The sequence below is a fragment of the Phacochoerus africanus genome, chromosome 6 (assembly GCF_016906955.1).
Source record: "Phacochoerus africanus isolate WHEZ1 chromosome 6, ROS_Pafr_v1, whole genome shotgun sequence".
NCBI classification, from domain to species: domain Eukaryota; kingdom Metazoa; phylum Chordata; class Mammalia; order Artiodactyla; family Suidae; genus Phacochoerus; species Phacochoerus africanus.
The window spans coordinates 46,159,106-46,179,802 of NC_062549.1; positions in this window are offsets into that span (position 1 = coordinate 46,159,106).

Genomic DNA, 20,697 nt, shown 5'->3' on the forward strand with positions numbered 1-20,697 from the left:
TTTTTGTAATCCAATCAGAAACATTTTAAAAGATATAGTGTTTTCATCAGTGTTAAATTATAATTAAATATACCAAGTGATAAAGTTAAAAGGCCATTTGTAGGCTATGCCATGTTCATACAAAGTATGATGATGATTAAAATTTATAACAATATTCTTAGGCTTTGCAAAATTCTTCATTATCTTTTAGTGTAAATTGTCTTAGTTTTCTCTAGTCTAAAAGTAAAATTATGTAGTGCCAGTCATTGGTAAGCGATTTTTTTCAAGGTATTTTCTTATACTTTCAGTGACTCCAATGTCCTTGAAGTGACATACAAGATTTTCTAGTATCCTGAGATGTCAAGTTCTACCTCATTAATCAACATTACTCTTCTCCAAGTCTATGCCAAGTTCACTTCCCTTTACCAGTTTTCTTGCCTTTTGGCATTTGCAGAATCCATTCCTCCTTTATGAGAGAAACACTTCCCTACTCTTTGCCTGGCTAACTTCTTCCCATCATTTCAGTCTCAGCTAAGATAGTTTTCCTTCCCCCAAGTTGATATTACTTGCCTCTTCTATGTGTTCCATGGTGTCCTGTGCTCTTCTCTCCTTTAACATTTATCACATTGCATGTTTAGATGTCTGTCTTCCAATCCTAAATTTGTAATACTCACTTTACATTTATGGCAGATTAGACTATTTGGTCTCAATACCTTGGATCCAAGTCTAGATGGAGAAATAATGGCACGTGACTGAAACTCTCCTACTTGGGTGGTGCAGAAGTTTCTCTAGCCCTTAAGTGGCACTGCATACCTTCACTGGTCAGCTCATTTATACCTTGTGAACTATATATTAAATGCTTTGATATCTTACTTAAATCAGTCCCCCACTCTTTTTCCTTTTTTCCCTTGTCCTTTCTTCTTTTTGTTATACTGACATTTTAGTCCTGCTAATATTTCTGATTTTATTCCATATACCTACTGTCTATAGGAAATTAACCTTGCTCCTCTAGGCAGTGTCAACAAACTTTATGCACTGATCCACAATGGCCTGCTGAGAAATGCTGCTGGCAGGGGCAAGGGAAAGCACTAGCAGCATGGGAAAGGACCAAGCTGATTTTAGATGAGACAAAATTTAGTAGATATTTGACTCTTAATCAACAATCAGTCTTTTAATGCAAATTTTTCCTAACTTGGGAAAAAAGGAATAGGTTTTTCTTTCTCAGTCCCTAGTCTTTTCTTTTCTTTTTTAATCACAAATGCATTTTCTCTTTTACATCCACTTATTCTAAGTCAAGGGTATGAGATATTATGCTGTCAGCAAAATTATATTTGGTTATGAAGGCAAAAACATTGCTGAATTATTTGAAATTCAATCTCATTCATGCTATAATCCAAATTTGAACTTCCCTGACTTTGATTGCAATAGATTGTTTTATAATCACTCATCAGCCATTTTTTCTGGATTATGAACTCAGATCTGTATTGTTTGTGTTAGTTGATTTGGAAAGTACTTTTAAGTTTTCATTATGTTGAGTATTCATTGGATCGGAATTGTAGATTTACTCTTCTCCTCTCTCCCAGTGCTAACTTAAGCAAAATAGACAAATGGTCTTAAAGCAGGTGCCATTCTCAAGATTTATTTTTACAATAGCTTTCTTTTGCCTCTAGTAAAATTGTTGGCTTTAAGGATTGTGCCTTAAATCCCTTCTCATGAAGGGACAATGTAGTCAGTTAGATTTAAGTTTGAATAAGTCACTTTTTGGGGATTACTGATGGGAGGGGGAAGTAAGGCACTATTTTCTATTTTCCCTACCTTAGGGAAGTTTTTGCTGCCTGCCAGCCTCTCCCATGAGCAACTTACTGACTGAAGAGTACAGATCATTCAGGAAAATTAATTCCAATACAAATGGAAGGGGAAAAAAGTGCCTTACACAGCAGATTAATTTGTCGGTTTATTAGTGCCCAAAGCTTTCTTTTAGATTTTTGATAAATAGGCACAATTATTCTAACTAGCTGTAGTTAAAGTGTAAAGCTCCTGTTTAAGGATATTATTTGGCTTTTAATGGCTGAATACATGAAGAAGTAAATATTCTGAGGCTCACATTATTAGTTATCCCAGTCATAGTCAATAATTTACTATAATTAAGGGTAGAAATGATTGATCAAGAGACCATGGATATGTAGAATCATGTTTTGCAAATAATAATAAAGACTAGGCTGAGTTAGATTTGCATTTTAATGAGTCATTTTTTAACAACTACAGTGACTTATCTGGCTTGAGGAATGAATTTACATAAGTGACTTTTATTGGGTTTTTGTGTTTGTTTTTGCCCACACTCATACCATGTGAAAAATCCTGGGATAGAACCTGTGCCACAGCAGTGACAATGCTAGATCCTTAACCCTGTGAGTCACCAGGGAAAACCATAAGAGACTTAAAATGTTGAACTAGTTACTTAAAAATATATATACATATATATTTTAAAGGATATATACAAATATATATGTATACATATATCCCTAAAAATCTTTTTTTTCTTTTTGAAAGATATGGAGAATCCAGAAAATACAAATAAACAAAAAGAAGTTTTACCCAAAGTCTAATTACCCAGAGACAACTATGTTAATACTGTGTGTATAAAACTAAGCTTAGAAAAGTATACAAATATTGCATATAGAATACTTATTTGTGAAAAATGATAGAAAAAGGCAAAGTTTCCTGAGTTCTTGGTTGTTTTGTTATGATTTTGACTTTTGATTGTACATTTCCTGGCCTTTAATACAGAAATCTTACAGAAATATATATATATACATATATATATAAATTAAAGACTTTTTAATAGAGAAAAATACATATTTACACCACCCAAACTCAGTACAATTTTAACAAAACAGTGCTTAGGAAAGCCTCAAGTTATAGTGCAAACCCAATTGGTAGGTTAAGAATCAAGTGAGAAACAAACTTTAAAATATTTTGTTCGAGTTCTGTGAAAAATGTCCTTGGTAATTTGATAGGGATTGCATTGAATCTGTAGACTGCCTTAGGTAGTATAGTCATTTTGATAATATTAACACTTGCAATCCACGAGCATGGTATATCTTTCCATGTATTTGTGTCATCTTTGATTTCTTTCATCAGTGGCTTATACTTTTCAGAGTACAGGTCTTTTGTCTCCTTAGATAGGTTTACTCCTAGGTATTTTATTTTTTGGTTGCGATGGTAAACGGGATTGCTCCCTTAATTTCTCTTTCTGATCTTTCATTGTTAGTATATAGAAATGCTGTCAATTTCTGTGTATTAATTTTGTATCCTGCGACCTTGCCAAATTCGTGGATGAGCTCTAACAATTTTCTGGTAGAGTCTTTAGGATTCTCTAGGTATAGTATCATGTCATCTGTAAATAGTGATAGTTTTACTTCTTCCTTTCCAATTTGGATTCCTTTTATCTCTTTTACTTCTCTGATTGCTGTGGCTAGGACTTCCAAAACTATGTTGAAGAGTAGTGGCAAGAAGGGACATCCTTGTATTGTTCCTGATCTCAGCGGGTATTCTTTTGGCTTTTCACAATTGAGGATGATGTTTGCTGTGGGTTTGTCATATATGGCCTTTATTATGTTGAAGTAGGTTCCCTCTATGCCCACTTTCTGAAGGGTTTTTATGAGAAATGGGTGTTTCATTTTGTCAAAGGCTTTTTCTGTATCTATTGAGGGGATCATATGGTTTTTATTCTTCAGTTTGTTAATGTGGTGTATCACACTGATTTTTCACAGAACTCGAACAAAATATTTTAAAGTTTGTTTGGAAGCACTAAAGACCCAGAACAGCCAAAGAAGACATACTAAAAAAGAAAAATGGAGTGGGAAGAATCAGCCTCCTGGACTTCAGACTGTACTACAAAGCAACAATCATCAAAACCATATGGCACTGCCACAAAGACAGAAATATAGATCAGTGGAACGGGATAGAAAGTCCAGAATTAAACCCACGCACCTATAGCCAACTAATCTATGACAAAGGAGGCAAGAATATACAATAGAGAAAGGACAGCTTGCTCAATAAGTGGTGCTGGGAAAACTGGACAGCCACATGGAAAAGAATGAAATTAGAACACTCCCTAACGCCATACACAAAAATAAACTCCAAATGGATTAAAGACCTAGATATAGGACCAGACACTATCAAACTCCTAGAGGAAAACATAGGCCAAACACTCTCTGACATAAATGACAGCAACATCTTCTCAGATCCACCTATCAGAGTATTGACAATAAAAACAAAAATAAACAAATGGGACATAATCAAACTACAAAGTTTCTGCACAGCAAAGGAAACCCTAAACAAAATGAAAAGACAACCCACGGAATGGGAGAAAATCTTTGCAAGTGAATCAACTGACAAGGGATTAATCTCCAAAATTTATAAACACCTTCTTCAGCTCCATACCAAAAAAACAAACAACACCATCAAAAAATGGGCAGAAGATCTAAACAGACAGTTCTCCAAAGAAGACATGCAGATGGCCAAAAAACACATGAAAAGTTGTTCAACATCACTCAGTATTAGAGAAATGCAAATCAAAACCACTCTGAGGTACCACCTTACACCGGCCAGAATGGCCATCATCCAAAAGTCTACAAACAATAAGTGCTGGAAAGGGTGTGGAGAAAAAGGAACTCTAGTACACTGTTGGTGGGATTGTAAATTGGTGAAACCACTATGGAAAGCAGTATGGAGATTCCTCAGAACACTAAAAATAGAACTACCATTGATCCAGCAATCCCACTCCTGGGCATCTATCCAGAGAAAACCATGACTTGCAAAGACACATGTACTCCAGTGTTCATTGCAGCACTATTTTCAATAGCCAAGACATGGAAACAACCTAAATGTCCATCAACAGAGGAGTGGATCAAGAAGATGTGGTACCTATACAGAAGGGAATATCAGCCATTAAAATGAGATACCAGCATTTTTAGCAACATGGATGGACCTAGAAATTATCATGCTAAGTGAAGTCAGCCATACAATGAGACACCAACATCAAATGCTTTCACTGACATGTGGAGTCTGAAAAAAGGACACAGTGACCTTCTTTGCAGAACAAATGCTGACTCACAGACATTGAAAAACTTATGGTCTCCAGAGGAGACAGTTTGGTGGGTGGGGGCATGTGCTTGGGTTGTAGGATGGAAATCCTATGAAATTGGATTGTGATGATCATTATACAACTACAGATGTGATAAATTCATTTGAGTAATATAAAAAATTAAATTAAAAAAAAAGAATCAACTGAGAGTTCCCAATGTGACTCACCAGTAAGAAACTGGACTAATATCCATGAGGATGCAGGTTTAATCCCTGGCCTTGCTTAGTGGGTTAAGGATCCAGTGTTGCTGTCAGCTGTGGTGTAGATGAGGCCCTGTCTGGCGTTGCCGTGGCTGTGGTGTAGGCCAGTGGCTACATCTCCGATTTAATTCCTAGCCTGGAAACTTCCATTTGTTTCGAGTGTGGCCCTAAAATGACAAAAAGAAAAAAGAAAAAAGATTCAAGTTTTGGGGTGCTCACAAGTGTCAGGAAAAGTCGTCTGTTTCTCTGAGGTCAGTTCCTGAAGATGCCCTATTAGCAAATCTTTGGTGTTTAACAGCTGATGTTTGAGCAATTTATAACCTAATATAATAGTACATACATAACCATGTTTATGATGGTTTATACATGGCTTAGGAAATTGGGGGTTTGGGGGTTTACAAGACACATTATAAGATGCACTTGAATGATGAAATATAGGCACCTGCTTAATTTCTTTTGCAGATTTTCAGGACTGTATTATTAATGTTAGTAACATATTAACATTAATGAGCAGGTGTTAACATTAATTATATAGGTGTGTGAGGTGCCTTTGTATGTAATTGTGCATGCATAAACAATTTCGGGAAGCATGTACATAAAATTGTTATCATTGACTGTCTCTGGGAAAGGGACTATATCACTGGTACAGGAACGCCAGTTTTAAACCATGTGCATATGTTAGCTATCAAAAATGAATTTATATAAGTATAATCAAATGTAACGTGCCTTTAGGAATTCCTGTTGTGGCACAGTTGGTTATGAACTCAACTAGTGTCCATGAGGATGCAGGTTCAATCCCTGGCCTCACTCAGTAGATTGAGGATCCAGCATCTATGAGCTATGATGTATGTCACAGACATGGCTCGGATCCGGAGTTGCTGTGACTGTGGCTGTGGCTGGCAGCTGAAGCTCCTATTTGACCCCTAGCCTGGGAACTTCCATATTCCCCAGGTGCAGTCCTAAAAAGCAAATAAATAAATAAATAAATAAATAAATAAATAAATAAATACATAAAAATTCCTTCTTTAAATAATGACTAATTTAATTTATTTACAGTAAAAGTAACCATGATTTAAGACCAGTGATTCAAAGTCTCTATCAGAGTAATTGTGTAATTATTTACTGGGGCTACTGAGATACATGGAGATGTTCACATCTACAGTAGACTTAGACTGGTGGTCTTGAAATTCTAGTCAGGTATCCAGTGGTCCCTTTAAGAAGCCACTAGGCAAGACGTGGCATGTCTCCCGTAAGAGGACTTTGGGGAGAGATAGACAGAGAGAAAGCGAGGGAGAGAGAAAGAAAGAAAAAAAGAGGAAGGAGCAGAGAAGAAAAAAAAATTGATCTGAGCACTTCTCACATTTCTGTTTCTTTTTGTTGACTATTTCGTCTGAGTCACAATCCATTTACAGTCAGCCCTCTAAATCTTCAAAGTTCTGCATCCCTGGATTCAACCAACTGTGGTTAGAAAACATTCAGGGAAAAAAATTCTAGAAATTTACAAAAAGAAAAACTTGAATTTTCTGTGTGCTCGAAACTATTTACACAGCATTTGCATTGTACTGTTAAGTAATATAAGTAACCTAGAGATAAAATACATGGGAGGCTGTGCATAAATGCAAATGTTACATGCCATTATGTATAAGGGACTTAAGCATCCTTGGATTTTGGTATTAAGTGTTGTGAAACCAATCCGTGTGGTTATAGACAGACAATTGTACAACTTCTTTTTTGCTATTTCTTGGGCTGCTCCCACGGCACATGGAGGTTCCCACGCTAGGGGTCGAATCGGAGCTGTAGCCACCAGCCTACGCCAGAGCCACAGCAACGCAGGATCCGAACCGCGTCTGCAACCCACACCCAGCTCACGGCAACGATGGATCGTTAACCCACTGAGCAAGGGCAGGGACCGAACCCGCAACCTCATGGTTCCTAGTCGGATTCGTTAACCACTGCGCCACAACGGGAACTCCTAATTGTACAACTTTTGGTAACTTCTGATCAGCTCCAATTGTTTTTTCTTTCCTATCAATTTTATTAAGATATGGTTTTCATATAGCACTGTTTATGTTTAAGGTGTACAGCATAATAATTTGACTATATACATCATGATTATCACAATAACAGTGAACACCATCATTTTATACAGGTACAAAATAAAAGATTTTCCTTGTGGTGAGAACTCTTAGGATTTACTCGCAACACCTTTCATGTATAACATAGAGCAATGTTAATTATATCCATCATGTTGTACATTACATCTCCAGGACTTAGTTATCTTATAGCTGTAAGTTTGTACCTTTTGACTGTCTTCATTCAATTCCCCCTTCCCTCATTCCTCTCTTCTGGTAACTACAAATCTGATCTCTTATTCTATGGGTTTGTTTTTTGAAGTAAAATGGACCTATAATACTACATTAGTTCCTGGTGTACAATATAGCTATTCAATATTTCTATACATTACAAAATGATAAATATGATAAGTCTAGTTACCACCTGTCACCGTAATATATTATTAATATCATATTATTATCATTTAATAATATAAAGATGTTATTATTATTGACTATATTTCCCATGCTGTACATTTCATCACCATGGCTCATTTATTTTCTTACTAGAAGTTTGTACCTCTTAATCTCCCTGAACTATTTCTTTTCTCTTCACACCCCTCTCCCTGGCAACTACCTGTTTGTTCTCTGTATCTATGTGTCTATTTCTATTTTGTTATGTTTATTTATTTGATTTGTTTTCTAGATTACACAATAAGTGAAATCATATGGCATTTGTCTTTCTCTGACTTATTTTACTTAGCATAATATCCCCTAGATGCATTCACTTTGTTCCAAATGACAAGATTTCTTTCTGTTTTCATGAAAGGGTACTATTCCATTATACACACACACACACACACAGAGACAGACCCCACAACTTCTTTTTCCATTCTTCTATGGATGTGCACTTGGGCTGGTTCTATATTCTGGGTATTATAAATAATGGTACAGTGACCATAGGGGTGCATATATTTTTTGAACTAGTTTTTGTTTTATTTGGATAAATACCCAGGAGGGTAATTGCTGGATAATCTGGTAGTTCTATTTCTAATTTTTTGAGGAATCTCCATATTGTTTTCCATAGTGGCTGCACCAATTTACATTCCCATCAACAGTGCACAAGTGTTCCCTTTTCTCTACCCAGGCATTTCTTAATGATCTTCCAGATGCTACTTGAGCTGCCAAATGAAATCCTGCCTATAGGAACAAAGAGTGAATTTCCTTCCTATTCACCGATTTTTGGAATGACTCTGTGTAATCCTACTCCTAGATTTGTCTAGCTTTAGCTCAGTGTATAAACAATGTTAGGTTATGAGAGAAACTCTCAGTCCCTGCCCACCTGGAGATTTTTGTAGGCACTGTTCTAATTGCTCTGACTTATGCCAGAGAAGTCCAAAGCCAGGTTTCCTTTCCCATGTGCATTAATATCAAGATACAGGATTTTCCCATGTGGGAAAAGAATAATGAGTGAAATGATTCCTGGCGACCCTTCAGCATGTGCATTTTTTAAAATTTATTTTTATTTATTTTTTATTTTTTTCCCCACTGTACAGCAAGGGGATCAAGTTATCCTTACATGTATAAATTTTTCCCCCACCCTTTGTTCTATCGCAATATGAGTATCTAGACATAGTTCTCAATGCTACTCAGCAGGATCTCCTTGTAAATCTATTCTAAGTTGTGTCTGATAAGCCCAAGCTCCTGATCCCTCCCACGCCCTCCCCCTCCCATCAGGCAGCCACAAGTCTCTTCTCCAAGTCCATGATTTTCTTTTCTGTGGAGATGTTCATTTCTGCTGGATATTAGATTCCAGTTATATCATATGGTGTTTGTCTCTGTCTTTCTGACTCATTTCACTCAGTATGAGATTCTCTAGTTCCATCCATGTTGCTGCAAATGGCATTATGTCATTCTTTTTTATGGCTGAGTAGTATCCCATTGTGTATATATACCACTTCTTCCGAATCCAATCATCTGTTGATGGACATTTGGGTTGTTTCCATGTCCTGGCTATTGTGAATAGTGCTGCAATGAACATGCGGGTGCATGTGTCTCTTTTAAGTAGAGTTTTGTCCGGATAGATGCCCAAGAGTGGGATTGCGGGGTCATATGGAAGTTCTCTGTATAGATTTCTAAGGTATCTCCAAACTGTTCTCCATAGTGGCTGTACCAGTTTACATTCCCACCAACAGTGCAGGAGGGTTCCCTTTTCTCCACAGCCCCTCCAGCACTTGTTATTTGTGGACTTCTTAATGATGGCCATTCTGACTGGTGTGAGGTGGTATCCCATGGTTGTTTTGATTTGCCTTTCTCTAATAATCAGGGATGTTGAGCATTTTCTCATGTGTTTGCTGGCCATCTGTATATATTCCTTGGAGAATAGTCTCTTCAGGTCTTTTGCCCATTTTTCCATTGATTGATTGGCTTTTTTGCTGTTGAGTTATATAAATTGCTTATATATTCTAGAGATTAAGCTCTTGTCAGTTGCATCATTTGACACTATTTTCTCCCATTCTGTAAATTGTCTTTTTGTTTTCTTTTGGGTTTCCTTTGCTGTGCAAAAGCTTGTCAGTTTGATGAGGTCCCATGGGTTTATTTTTGCTCTTATTTCTATTGCTTTGGGAGACTGACCTGAGAAAATATTCATGAGGTTGATGTCAGAGAGTGTTTTGCCTATGTTCTCTTCGAGGAGTTTGATGGTGTCTTGTCTTAGATTTAAGTCTTTCAGCCATTTTGAGTTTATTTTTGTGCATGGTGTGAGGGTGTGTTCTAGTTTCATTGCTTTGCATGCAGCTGTCCAGGTTTCCCAGCAATGCTTGCTGAAAAGACTGTCTTTTCCCCATGTTATGTTCTTGCCTCCTTTTTCAAAGAGTAATTGACCGTAGGTGTCTGGGTTTATTTCTGGGTTCTCTATTCTGTTCCATTGGTCTGTCTGTCTGTTTTGGTACCAGTACCACACTGTCTTGTTGACTGTGGCTTTGTAGTATTGCCTCCTGCTTGGTTTCTGTTTCTCAGGATTGCTTTGGCGATTCTGGGTCTTTTGTGGTTCCATATAAATTTTTGGATTGTTTGTTCCAGTTCTGTGAACAATGTCCTGGGTCATTTGATAGGGATTGCATTGAATATGTGGATTGCTTTGGGTAGTATGGCCATTTTTACAATATTGATTTTTCCAATCCAGGGACATGAAATATCTTTCCATTTCTTTATATCTTCTTTGATTTCTTTGATTAAAGTTTTATAGTTCTCGGCATATAAGTCCTTTACCTCCTTGGTCAGGTGTATTCCAAGGTATTTGATTTTGTGAGGTGCAATTTTAAAAGGTATTGTATTTTTGTGTTCCTTTTATAATATTTCATTGCTGGTGTACAGAAATGCAACTGATTTCTGAATGTTCACTTTATATCCTGCTACTTTGCTGAATTTGTTGATCGGTTCAAGTAGTTTTGGGGTTGAGTCCTTAGGGTTTTCTATATATAGTATCACGTCATCTGCATATAGTGACAATTTTACCTCTTCTCTTCCTATTTGGATGCCTTTTATTTCTTTTGTTTGTCTAATTGCTTTGGCTAGGACTTCCAAAACTATGTTGAAGAGCAGTGGTGAGAGTGGGCATCCCTGTCTCGTTCCAGATTTGAGTGGGAAGGCTTTCAGTTTTTCCCCATTGAGTATTATATTTGCTGTGGGTTTATCATAAATGGCTTTGATTATGTTCAGGAATGTTCCCTCTATACCCACTTTGGCAAGAGTTTTTTATCATGAATGGATGTTGGGCTTTGTCAAATGCTTTTTCTGCATCTATTGAGATGATCATGTCATTTTTGAATTTTCCTTTGTTAATGTGGTGTATGACATTGATTGATTTGCGTATGTTGAACCATCCTTGTGAACCTGGGATGAACCCTACCTGGTCATGGTGTATGATTTTTTTGATATGTTGTTGGATTCGGTTGGCTAAGATTTTGTCGAGAATTTTTGCATCTATGTTCATCAAAGATATTGGCCGATAGTTTTCTTTTTTGGTGGTATCTCTGTCTGGTTTTGGAATGAGGGTGATGGTGGCATCATAGAATGTCTTTGGGAGTATTCCTTCTTCTTCGACATTTTGAAAGAGTTTAAGGAGGATGGACACCAGTTTCTCTTTATATGTTTGATAGAATTCGCCTATGAAGCCATCTGGTCCTGGACTTTTATTTGTAGGGAGTGTTTTTATGACCTCTTCAATTTCATTTCTAGTGATCGGTCTGTTCAGTTGGTCTGTTTCTACTTGATTCAGTTTTGGCAGGCTGTAAGAGTCTAGAAAATTGTCCGTTTCTTCCAGATTGTCAAACTTGTTGCCGTATAGTTGTTCATAGTATTCTCTTATGGTTTTTTGTATTTCTGCTGTATACATTGTGATGTCTCCTTTTTCATTTATAATTTTGGTTATTTGGGTTCTTTCTCTCCTCTTTTTAGTGAGTCTGGCCAGGGGTTTGTCAATTTTGTTCACCTTTTCAAAGAACCAGCTCTTGGTTTTATTAATTTTCTCTATTGTTTTTTGAGTCTCTATTTTATTGATTTCTTCTTTGATCTTTATAATTTCCTTCCTTCTGCTGACTTTAGGTCTTTTTTGTTCTTCTTTTTCTAATTCTTTTAGGTGGAGTGTTAAGTTGTCAATTTGAGATCTTTCTTATTTTTTGAGAAAGGCCTGTATCACTATAAATGTCCCTCTGAGCACTGCTTTTGCAGCATCCCATAGATTTTGAGAGGTTGTGTCTTCATTATCATTTGTTTCAAGGTAGTTTTTAATTTCCTTCTTGATTTCCTCATTGACCCATTGGTTTTTTAGTAGCATGTTGTTTAGTCTCCATGTAGTAGGATTTTGTCTCATTTCTTTTCCCATGGTTGATTTCTAATTTCATGGTGTTGTGGTCAGAGAAGATACCTGAGATAATTTCTATGCTCCTAAATTTGTTTAGGTTAGCTTTGTGTCCCAATATGTGGTCGATTCTTGAGAATGTTTGATGTGCATTTGAGAAGAATGTGTAGTCTTATTTTTTTGGATGTAGTGTCCTGAAGATATCAATGAAGTCTAACTTTTCTATTGTTTCCTTTAGGATCTCTGTTGCTTTATTGGTTTTCTGTCTAGAGGATCTGTCCATGGTGTGAGTGGGGTATTAAAGTCTCCTACTATGATTGTATTCCCATTGATTTCTCCCTTTATGTCTGTTAATATTTGTTGTATGTATTTGGGGCATATATGCTGACAATAGTAACATCCTCTCCTTGGATGGATCCCTTAATCATTAAATAGTGTCCTTCTTTGTCTTTCTTTATATGCTTTGTTTTAAAGTCTATTTTGTCTGATATGAGTGTTGCGACTCCTGCTTTTCTGTCATGTCTATTGGCGTGAAATATTTTTCCCCACACTTTCACTTTCAATCTATATGTATCCTTTGTCCTAAGGTGAATTTCTTGTAGGCAGCACATTGAAGGTTTTTGCCTTTTTATCCACTCAGCCACTATGTGTCTTTTGATTGGGGTGTTCAGTCCGTTGACATTTAAAGTGATAATTGATAGGTGATTATTTATTGCCATTTTGAACCTCGTGTTCCAGTTGATTCTATGGTTCTCCATTCTTCCTTTCTTTTTTTGGTTGGATGGCCTCTGGTTATTGTCTGCTTGAGTGTTTTTTTTTTCTTTCATTTTTTGCGAATGCAATGTTTGGTTTTGGCTTGTGGTTGCCCTGTTTTTTAAGTTTGCTAACCCCTTGCTATAATTGTGTGTTTTAGCCTGATGGTCCTGTAAGTTCAAACACTTCATTACTATATTAAAATTAAGAAGAGAAACAAACAAACAAACAAAAAAGCGGTCTATTTATTTCCTAACATCCTTGCCCACATTTTATGATTTTGATGACTCTTTTTTTTTCTTTTTAATTTTATTTTGTTTGAAACATGTTCATGATTAAATCTGTATTCTGGCTTATTTGAGTGACTGCTCTCTGATTGTGGTTTCCTCAATCCTCATTCTTCCTGTTCTTCTTCTTCTTCTTCTTCTTTTTTCCTTTTTCCTCCCTTTCTTTCCTTCCTTTCTTTTTGGTTTAGAGAAGCTATTTCAGTATTTCTTTTAGCCTGGGTTTTGTATTGCTGTATTCTTTTAGCTTTTGTTTGTTGGAAAAAAATTTTATTTCTCCTTCTATTTTAAATGATATTCTTGCTGGATAGAGTATTCTAGGTTGCATATTTTTTCCTTTTAGCACTTTAAATGTCTCTTGCCATTCCCTCCTGGCCTGTAATGTTTCTGTAGAGAAATCAGCTGATAACCTTATGGAGGTTCCCTTGTAGGTAACATTCTGCTTTTCTCCTGCTGCCTTTAGGATCCTCTTTATCACTAACTTTTGCCATTTTTATTATGATGTGTCTTGGTGTGGGTCTATTTGGGTTCAACTTGTATGAGGCCCTCTGTCCTTCCTGTATCCTGAACTCAGTATCCTTTAGATTTGGGAAGTTTCCATCGATAATTTCTTCAAATATATTTTCCATTCCCTTATCTCTTTCTACTCCTTCTGGAATTCCTATTATGCGTAGATTGGCCTGCTTTATATTATCCCATAGGTATTTTATATTGCTTTCATGTTTTTTGATTCGGTTTTCTGTCTGTTGACTGGATTGAGTGATTTCCATTATTCTATCTTCCATATCACTGATTCGTTCTTCTGCATTATTCATTCTGGTTTTTCCTGCCCTTAGTTAAGTTTGTATCTCTGCAAATGAATGTTATAGTTTTTCTTGGCTCCTCCTTATCTTTTCTAGTTCCTTTCTGAGGGTATCTGCATTACTGTTCATATCTTCTCTGAATTCCTTCAGTATTTTCACTATTTCTCTTTTGAACTCCAGGTCTGTCAGACTGCAGAGATCTGTTTCATTGTTGACTGTTTTAGTTGAATTCTCCTGTTGGTTTGATGGGGGATGGTTTCTCAGCTTCTTCATCTTGCTTGTTGTTTTCTTTCTCCTGGTGGAGTTGTACTCTCCGTGGCTGGGCAGTGTTTGCCTTGTCACTGCCGTGGAATGTTTCCTGAGGGCTGGTGTTGTTGGTCAATCTTTTTTGAAGCAGCGTGGCTTTTCTGGAGTGTTGGTGGGGCTAACAGGGTCTCTCTGAAGCAAAGGAGGACTTCCTGAGGGCAGACAGGACTGGGAGGTCCACACCACGATGGGAGCAGATTTCACTCTGCCGGGCAGAGCTTTCTCTGGTGTTTTTAGGCTGTGGGGCTCTTGCAGGGGGCTGGCAGTGATGGGCAGATATTCCACAGCAGTGCAGCACCCCCCAAGGGTTGGAGCAGCTATCTGGGTCACTGAGAACCCAAGAGGCTCTTCCCCAGGGCAGCCTGTCTCAGAAGGACTGTCTGAGAATGTAGGCAGATCTTCACACGGCCTGGCCAAGCTTGTTCTAGCTTTTCTGGGCTTCAGGGGCTCTTGCAGGGGGCTGGTGGTGCTGGGCAGCTGTTCTGTGGTAGTGCAGCACCCCCAGAGGGATGGAGCAGCTAGCTGGGCCACTGCAAACCCAAGAGGCCCTTCACCAGAGCAGCCCGACTTGGAAGGACTGTCCGAGAATTAGGCAAATCTTTTCACGGCCCGGCCAAGCTTGTTCTAGCTTTTCTGGGCTGCAGGCCTTTTCCCAGGGGCTGGCAGCATTTGGTGCTGCTCCACGGGGGTGTAGCCCCTCCAAAGGGCAAGCAGGTCAGGGCAGGGACAGCCCCTGCAGTGGTAGGCTTCAGGCGATTGTTGAGGCCAGCCCTCCCGGATAGCAGGCAGCCCCAGGTCTGGCGTGTAGGTAAGGGGTGGTGGAGGGGGGTGGGGTGGGGATGGGGGTGATGCACTGGGAAGCACAACTTTCTGATAGTTAGCAGGCTGGTAACCTCGCTGTGGCATGGGGAGCATTCTATGGGGGCCCACCCATTCTTCTCTCCTCTCCCCAACACAGGCACAGACCCCGGCTCTTCTCCCAGGTTCCCTCTGAAGTGGTTTACCACTTCCCCATCCTTAGTGTTTTGCTCCCTCCCCCTGTGATGCTCTGCTTTCTAGTCTCCCAGGAAGTCTCTGCCTGTCTAACTTGAGGGACTGGTTTCTAGACCTCCCAAGCAGTCTCCACTCCCCACCCCCCCAGCTCTTTCCGGGGGACTAATCTCCGGATCCGAGGTCTCAGTGCCCAGCCCCCACCCAGACATCTCAATTTTTGGTGACTGTGCCCATAGTTCAGATGATCTGTTCGGTTCTCGCTCTGCTTTTCAGAACTCCAACTTACTGCTACACTCTTCTCTGCATCTGGAGATTCCTCCAGTTTGGTTGATCTTTCTGTCGAGTAGGTGACTTTCCAGGGTGCAGGATCCCTTTCTCCTCCACAGTTCCCTTTAGGAAGCGCCCATCCAGCTCAGATTTCCCTTCTCTTGCTCTCCTCTTTTCTCTTGTTTTACCTAGTAATGTCATGAAATTCTTGCCATTATTGAAGTTTAGGTTCTTCTCCCAGCGATTGGTTGCTGTTTTGTGCTAGTCGTTTATCCTGTAGATGTGGCCTTTTTTGTTGTGTTTGTGGGAGAGGGCAAGTGTGTCCCCCTCCTCTTCCGCCATCTTGCCTCCTCTCTTGGGAACATAATTTTTTAAAGTATAGTTAATTATACACTGAAACTTTAAAAAAATTGAGATCTTGTTATGATTCTTCTAAAACCCTCACTTTTCCATCCCTTCCTTGCTCCATCCTTGTCATAGTATTTTTTCTTCAAATTCACCAGATCCATGGAGCTAATCCATTTATTCTAAGCCATCTTTATAAAACAAAGTGTTGAATAACAATTATGAAAAAAAAGAGCCTTTCAAATATGTCAAGTTGAGGAATAACATAGATAAAAAATACCTTATAGACTAACTTCAGGGTTCTCTTTTGTGGTGGCTACTGTCAAGCATCAATAATTTGAACTTTGAATAAAAAGAGTATATGACCTAAAAATTAGTCATCAAAGTAAAGTTAAAATTTTACCCTTTCTGTGAAGCTCTCAGAAAGTTTTACTTAAACAAGGGAAAGTCAATATATCACATATTGTATTCATCACTTCTTTCAGACTACATGCAAGGGTTTAACAGAGCATACTGTCAATCCAAATTGTAGCTGAATGAAAAACCTCTGTTTAAAGGGGTGACTGTGGTAAAGACAGGGAATATCACATTAAAATTTTTTCTTTTAAAACCAACCAACAACCCATGCATAGAGGGTCCTAACCAAAGTGATCTTTGTTTCATGCTTACCTAAATTTCTTATAAAATGGAGATTAATTGTCATACATCTCCAGCACCTCAGGAAAAATATTGTCAATGCAATAAATTTATTTAAGATACATAAAACATTCACAAATCTTTACATACAATACTCCAGCATCAGTTTAATTTTCTCACTTATTTCTGTAAATTGTTTATTGTTTACTTGGTTAACGAATAAGATATTACTGCAATGAGTCAGAACAGCATATTCCCTTGTTATCAATAGAGAATTCTCTAAAGGTTTGGTTTCTTAGCATTACTTTTTACTTGCTAATAAATGTTTAATAAAAAGACTCATGTTGCTTGAGTGTGAGTAATATTATCAATGTTCCATGAGTTTTAATTAAACATTAATTTTGATATGAAGACATAACCCATATAGTCTCTACCAATAAAATATGGCAAGTAGCCTCAATTACAGAGGTTTTCTTTATTTTAGAAAAGATGAAGTTGCTCAAAATAATAATACCTAAAATATATTGGGATTTTCTCTGTGCAGGAACTATGCTAAAAAAACTAACAGGATAAAAAATGGGTATTTACATCCTTTTTTCAGCTAAGAAACCTGAAGTTGTATAAGGTCACAAAACTAGTAAATGGTGGGGACAGAATTCAGTCCAAGTTTACTTAAACTAGACATACAGCTACAGAGAAGCACAGGGAATATCAGGGGAAGCACAGGGTTCCCCTGAATATATTCTTCAAAAAGTGCATATATATATTTTGTTTGTTTGTTTGGTTTGTTTTGTTTTGTCTTTTTGCTTTTTCTAGGGGCTGCTCCCATGGCATATGGAGGTTCCCAGGCAAGGGGTCCAATTGGAGCTGTAGCCACCGGCCTATGCCAGAGCCACAGCAACGCAGGATCTGAGCCGAGTCTGCAACCTACACCAAAGCTCATGGCAATGCCGGATCCTTTAACCCACTGAGCAAGGCCAGGGATTGAACCCACAACCTCATGGTTCCTAGTCGGATTCCTTAACCACTGAGCCACGATGGGAACTCCCTTTTTTTGTTTTGTTTTGTTTTGTTTTAAAAAGTGTATATTTTTAAGAAGAAAATTAGAAAATTATGTTGATGATGATGATTATTATAATGCCAGCTACATGAAAATAACAATGTCAGAATATGGCACCAATTCTGCTTTACATTACTCATTGTAGTGCTCTCCAGGGTACTGAGTACTTCATTAATATTTTTTTCTGCTTTATCTATTTACCCATTGCCTGATTATTATTTCCCAGTTACCTTGCCTTCTATTTTTAGAAATGATCCAAAGGTCAACTATAATTTTTTGGAAAACACTTCTCACTTTTGAAGAAGGAATTCCTGTAGAGACTAGATTATCTTTCTATTCCTACAATAATAATACTGTTCTCTTAATGAAGAAAATTCAGGAGGTCATAAAATAGTTACTCTTCTTGCTTGTGATACTAACTGCAGCCAGATGTAGTCTTACATTTTCACGTGCCCTAGTGACATACATTTTTAGAACATTTTACCAGATTTAGATTCAGTATGTTACAGAAACTTGCAAACAATCTTGGCGTATTTAGATATAGATTCAAGGAAAAGAGCATGAATGTATCCAGTGAATCATCACTATTGGAAAAAAAGATGACAGAGAATATCTCATAGTTAGACTTTCATTCATTATCTTTTCAATAGCAAAGACTTTCTCCATACAAGTGGATGATAGAGCTTGGTCAGCAATTAACTATGATCCTGGACTTCCCAAAGTTTGCTTATGACATTGGACAATGCTATGGTCTATTCAGTGAAATGCCCCAGGCCTGAATCTATGTTGGGACAGCTCATTTGCAACTACAATACTTATTCCGTGTCACCTGGGTCTATTATGGGTTGGGCAATGTCCCCTACAAATTTCTATGTAGGTTAACTCCGGTAACCTCAGAATGTGAGCTTATTTGGAAATAGAGTCATTGCAGATGTAATTAACTAAGTTAAAATGAAGTCATATTGCAGTAAGGTGGGCTTCTAATCCAACATGAACCGGTGTCCTTGTAAAAAGGGGAAATTTATACACAGAGATGTGCACTCAAGAACAATGCCATGTGAACTTGAAAACAGAGATGGAGGTGATACATCTACAAGTCAAGAAATGCCAGATTTCCTACAAACCAGTGGAAGCTAGGATAGACACAGGATGATTAGAAGGAAACAATCCTGCCAATACTTGAAAGCATACTTCTAACAATAAGTTTCCATTGTTTGAACAGCTTAGTTTGTGGTACTTTGTCATGGCAGCCATAGCAAAACTAATATATGGTCCTTCACAGAAAGATCTTCATTGATTTACAATTAAATATATGCCTCTATGCCTACAGAGAGTTGATATGAAAAATGTTCTGTTTAAATAATCCTTTATATTTTATAAAGCTGTTGCTAAGATACCAACATACTATGATAAATTCCTATGTAGATTTTATTGCAAGAAAATTTTTGCCTTAGAATGCTAATATATATGCTTTTCTTTTTAAAGGTGTTTCTCAATGCGCTTATCATTTTACTCTAGGTACAGAAAGCTTAGAAGCAAGTGTCTTGCCAAAAACTGAACACATATATCTGAAAACATCCACTGAAATGAAAACATTTGCCTCCTTTAGATGTTTTCTCTTGTTGTATCCTTTCTTATCTCATATGGATGTGATTGTAAGTAGTTTCAAAACTTTTGTAAGTGAAAGAAAAATAAATTTCAATTTTTAGACAAATATATGCCCTTTAGAGGTTAGTCGTAATTTGTGATAATCTCAGAAAAAAATAGAATTATTAGCTGGAGAATGGTGTTTAGGTAGCCTTGAGTGCTGAACAGTTATTAATTTGGAAAAATGTGTTGTGGTCAGAGCATAGACTTATGCCTTTCTGATCCAGGAAAACTCCTGTATAAACAATAGAAAGCATCAAAGACCCATAGATTTTGCCCATATGGTGTTTGGTCAGTTTATCAATAGTATTACTTTTTGTGATTAGTTCATGCTGTTTATAAGATGCTCATTTTGTGTGTGTGTGTGAACTCTGAAACAAATAAACCTAGTACTGATGTCCTAGGAAGAGACAAGAAACAAGAAAAGGAGAATTGATAGTGGCAAAAACCAAAGCAGGGAAGCTTAATGATAATTGTGGCAGCAGGGCTGCAGATAAGCAGGCATCTTGATGTCAAAATGAATGAAGTCGATGAGTCTATACTGAATAACAATGAGGTCTGCAGTCTGGTGACAAAAACTGCAACCTGCATCCTTGCACCAAAGCCCATTAAGCCAGAGTCAAAAGGAGTCCAGAAATATAGAGCATCAACAGTGATGCCACAGAACATGTGTGCAGTGAGGAGACCATGAAATTCAAGAATTCACCTGAACCTTAGTAACTCTCCAGATGATACACAGCAGTGTGCCAGGGCAAATCAACCAATATTTCCTAGTAACTCGCAGTGGAGGTAGATGTTCACAGTCACTGCCTATAGCTCAATGTTCATAAGCTACGTCATAGTTTCAAGTCATATTCCCTCTCTCTCAGCTACTATTGCATCTGCATTCAGGTCTACAAGAGAAGCTATGAAATCCAAGCACTCAGATAATTTATGATCTCGAGTAATCCTCAAAATAACCCTATGATATGTGTATAGTTGCATCCACAGCATATGGAAATTCCTGGGCCAGGGATTGAAACTGAGCCTCAGCTGTGACTTATGCCACAGCTGTGGCAACACCGGATGCTTTTTAACCTACTGTACCAGCTTGGGGGTTGAACTCTAGAAATAGAAAAGTCCAGGAGAGGGATTCTTCCCTCAGAGCCTCAAAAAGGGAGTTTCAGATATCTGACTTCCAGAATTATAAACAAATGTATGTTGTTTAAGAACCAGGTGTGTATTAATATAGTATAGCAGCCATAGGAAACCAATGAACACATATTTTAAACTTTAAGTGGAATGGGCCTCAAATATTTGAAATGTTACCATCTTCTTTATTAAATATCTTTCTAAAAACTCTCACAGAGAATCACACCCAGTT